Genomic DNA, 4,935 nt, shown 5'->3' with positions numbered 1-4,935 from the left:
AGCAACTTAACCAAAACACTGCCCACCATGACATCACTATGTCGATATGATAGTTGGGTAAATTCACCTAGGTCCCAGCAAACGATAGAGAAAGATTTACGTACATCTTGTTACATCACCGCTTTGACATTTTAAGTCATTAATAATGTAATATCGCGTTATTGGTCTAAAGTTATAGAGTTGTTTACTTGAAGAAGTTCTTTTACTAGACGCTTCATATATTTGATCAACTAGAGTTCAAAAGGCGCGAAAATGCTTTCCTCTTTAAGTTGTGACTCTGCTGTAACCGTTATTTTATATGATGCATTTTGCGTTTTGAAATTGAGTACATTTGGCAATGATTCTAACAAGGCTTGGTATAAGTATAGTTACCGGACTAGCTAATTGGCAGGAAAGTCCAATATTGTTATAACGAATTAAAACATACGTACCATATTAATTAAACTGAAATAAAAACATACATACCATATTAGTTAAACTGAAATACATGAGTTCAAATTGAAATCCGAGCATAAACACATAATCAAAAATGCATTTCATACATAGGCCTCGTTTAGTACGTGAGGTGAGACGGAATACAGTGAGACAAAAGTAGTTCGTTCTACTTCGGCCTGCGTACCAAACGTAGCACAAATGAACCTCTGTTCCATCTCGTCCCATTATGTCCCGTCTATGTACCAACCACGCCCATAGTGTCAACATGTTTTTACATGACAATATTTTGCGTGGTAACGAACTTGTCGCTGCAGTTGATTTGGAGCAGTTGCTTTGAACCCGAGACATTGAGCTCGACTACTCCCTAATATGGCTTGTAAACAATCTTTATGCGTTGTGTGGGCCTTATGGACTAGGCCGATATACCTTCACCAACTGGCCCATTTACTAATTAATTGTTTTGGGCTCTTCTTGGTTTTTTTGCCTGAAGCCCCAAACAAAGCACCGCATCGAGAGAATTAAATGGCGAGGGACTCGGGAGTAGCCATGGCAAGTTCTGCGCAGCGCTTCTTCGTCGTCACAACCTTCCTTCCAATTCTTTCCAAACCCTGGCTTCTTCAATCCCCACCACACCATCTCCGCCGCCCACAGCATCTCCTTCCACCTCCAAACCCTTCTCTCCAATTCCCTCCACCACTTCCCAAACCCTCACTTTCTGCAACTCCGACCTCTCTCCTCCTCGCCCTCAGGTACTCCATATTTATGTTATTGTTGTCGCCATTGTTCAAGGATTCAATTTTTAAATTTTGGGTTTGGGAATAGCTCAGTAACTTGAATTGTTGATTGAATTTCAGGTGCCTCTAACATTGTTGTCATTAAGTCGGAGGATGAATTTAGCACCGCAGTCAGCAAAGCTAAAGGTAATTTTTTTTTTTTTTTTTTTTTTGGGTTTTTTCTGGTTTTCGAAATCTTTTTGTTTTGAGAAAACTTGTCATATTTTCATACAAATTGTCTGATTTATATATAAAATTTCATATAGATGGAGCTGTGCCAGCACTTTTCTATTTCACTGCAGTGTGGTGCGGGCCTTGTAAGTTCGAAAGACGTTTTCTTTTAAGAAATGAAGTCATTGGCAGAAAATGTGGCGTAATAATGTGCTTTGAACTTATGATTGGTACTTTGGTGTGATCTTCTTGTGCAGGCAGGTTCATATCTCCAATCATTGGAGAGTTGAGTGAGCAATACCCACATGTAACAACATATAAGGTTGACATCGATGAGGTGCGCATTCGCATTGGAATTTAGTCTTCTGTAAACTTGGGTCATTTTGTTTTTGGGAACCATTTTAGTTCTTTTGTGGACTACTTAAACCCAGCTTAAGATTAAGGTCAAAACTCAAAAGAATTCTTAAGTGTTGTTAATTATGAAATCTAGTTATCTGTTACGGGTTTTAATTCCCAAGTTAGTTTTAGCAATTATTTTACTAGTGGGCTCATAGCCATCTGGCATGGAATGGTTAGCTAGTTTGAATGTAATTTCGTTTCTTTTTATTTTGGGAGCAAGAATTTTTTCATAGTTCATACCTAACCTTGTTTATTCTATCTACAGAAGGGCCTAACAAACACTTTGGACGAGTTGAATATTTCCTCCGTGGTAAATGATTTGCTTTAATTTTTTTGAAGAAAATGCTCCAGTTATATAGCTTCTTTTATTCATGGCACTCGTGGGATGATCTTTTTAAGATGGTCTTTTGAATGGATTATTGCTGGTTCCATCTTAGTAATTCTATATGTTTTAACTTGGATATGGTAAAATCCAAGGTCCATTTGGTTTCTGATCTGTTGTGTGCATTTTGGTGCAGCTTACATTCCAATTCTTTAAAGATGGGGGATGAAGGTGGCTGAAGTTGTTGGTGCTAAAGTTGCTCGCTCGAGAAACACTTTTAGAAAACGCTTCAAGTAATTCTTTAGTACATTACACTACACTTGTGTGCTTTCTCATTTGTGAATGTGGTGTTTATATTAAATGCATAATAGCTTTTAATGGTTCAAGTTTCTCCAAATGTGATCGGTTCTATAGCTCAATTTTATATTAAACCCTATCGTAGGATTTCCATTTAATGTATGTGTGTAACTAAAACTGTTGGTGTTGATGACACTTGGAAAGTAGCTATTTAAAAACGTGGTAGTTGCATAATTCATTTGCGCTTGTGTCATTGGAGCTTACTACTAGACCAAATGATATACCATATTGTGAATCAAAAAACTAAAAAACTCTCCGCAATGTGGAACATTCTGTGGTTTTTGGTGTAATTGTCATCTGATGATGGTGTAGGCGATCAACTGTGTTGCTCCAACATCATGTCAATTTCGTTCTAATTTTTAGGGTTATGGACACTTAATTATGCATTTACTAGCTACTTGATTGTGTGTTAAATTTTTGATTTTTTTTTTTTGTTTTTGCAAAAAGAAAACCACAAAGGAAAACATTTTGGTGGTGTTAAATTTGGGTTACTCATGTTGTATTGGTTTAACTTGTGTAATTTGTGTTCAGAGAGATGCGTAAATTCAGATTCTTGGACATGTTTGTGAATCTATATTTCTTGTTCTCTTGAATTGCTTTTGCATGAACTCCCTCACACTCTCAAACGCGGAGACACTAACGAATTTCTGTATAGTTTCTAGCTTTCTGCTGTATGATCTGGAATTATGGCTGAGCAGTTGTTTTGTGTTCCAGGCAGGAATGAGCGAGGATGAATAATCCGCGGCCAAAATAATAAAAAAAGAGGATCCAGAAATACTTGTGGATAAAGAGGAGAAGAAACTCAAGGAGATTGTAAGAATTATTTTGTGCTAGCTAGCTGATCGTAAGATTGCCCTTTCTACCGTTAACAGTTAACTTGTTCGACAAGTTTGGTTTTTGAAGCTCAATCAAATTTGTGTTGGTTTATATGGTAATTAGTTAAAATCCACAACCTACAAGCACCGACTAAATTCAAGAAAGCATTCATTTGTATTCCTTTATACGAAAAGGGTGGTGCTATTCACAGCACACACCCTTAATTAATTTTATATCATTTGATCTTCTCAATTTATTTGATTCGGCATACGGAAATTGAAAAGAGTGTGAATAGTACAAATTCATACGAAAATTGTACGGAGACCTAGAAGTTTGTAGTAATTGGAATAACCACCAAGATATGAAGTATACGTTTACAATGGGTTAACAAAACAAAATTACGTCATCGTAATGGGCCTAGTCAGAACTACATACTGATGCATCGCAAATACATATTGTCCTAAACAAAGTTACGTCATCGTAATGGGCCTAGTCAGAACTACGTATTGATGCATCACAAACATATATTGTCCTCGCATAGACGTACGTCAAACACACTCCAAGTGGAGATGGCTAAACTCGAACTAAAATCTTTACATTTGATGTCATAACCAGATCGAGCTACAAGCCTACAAGTGAGAGAATAGGATCCATCACTGTGGTTTGGACTGCATGATTTAGCCGAATTATGCACACCATAATTCTATGAGAAAAAAATAAAAATAGAATCCAATCGTCGGGCTTCTTGCTAGAACAGGACCAAATATCAATGTTGACCTACATTCAAATCGTAAATTTTACTTTCTTAAGTTTCTCATTCTATACTCTCTCTTGTTTTTGTCGATTAATTCTCTCTTTATTTATTCTATTAAAATGATAGAACAACAAAAATAAATAAAATAAGAGAGCGAAAATCAACATAAGTTTGAATATGAAATTCAGTATTTATGTCAAGGGTTAAACCATGAGCGTCGAAAATTACCATTCTTTTTGAAATCTCATACGAAGTTCATTTAAAATATATATTTATATATAATTTTATCTCAACAAAATTGGTGAAATTTGAAGGAAATGCCCGTCAAGTGCCGAAGAATAAATGGGTAGAAAAAGATAAATGTCAAATTAAATGCAAGTAAAGAGCTTAAACTGATAACATTTTAAGGTTTAAACCATTAGTCTCTTTAGCATTACTCTTAATATTTTAACACGATCACGACATCTCTCGGAGAATGCAGATACGTCATATAGCTCCAACCTTCCACCTCTAACATTAAGTTTAAAGATTTAACACGACAGAAATAGGAATCCTAAGCCACCATGGCATCCCCTGATGTTAAATCGAATTTAACTATTTTAGGGAATATTTTGGAAAGCTAGTTGCCCACTGTATTTCCACGTGCACCTCTGCCTAATTTTACACCCAACAATTGCTTGATGAAGCTGCTGAGTTTGCAGAATGCATGCATTCCTTCTTGTCTCCATTTTTCAGTCCCTTTCTTTTGTTGTTTGATATAAAACTATTAATCACTATTCTAAACACATTTAAAACCCTAAACTATGACTATAAACTGCTCAAATTCCATTTTTCTACTTCTAATCCTTCAATGTTTATACTGCTTATTTCAATTAATTAAACATATGTTCGAATTTAATTAGAAAAAG

The 4,935-nt window shown here is 35.8% G+C and overlaps 1 pseudogene; it reads left to right on the top strand.

Annotated features, from left to right (window-relative positions):
- Window positions 1-957: 957 nt before the first annotated feature.
- Window positions 958-2,812, top strand: LOC137726775 (thioredoxin O2, mitochondrial-like; annotated as a pseudogene).
- The last annotated feature ends 2,123 nt before the right edge of the window (window positions 2,813-4,935 follow it).

This window comes from Pyrus communis, chromosome 2, assembly GCF_963583255.1.
Source record: "Pyrus communis chromosome 2, drPyrComm1.1, whole genome shotgun sequence".
NCBI lineage: Eukaryota > Viridiplantae > Streptophyta > Magnoliopsida > Rosales > Rosaceae > Pyrus > Pyrus communis.
This window is presented reverse-complemented; position numbering and strand designations above follow the sequence as displayed.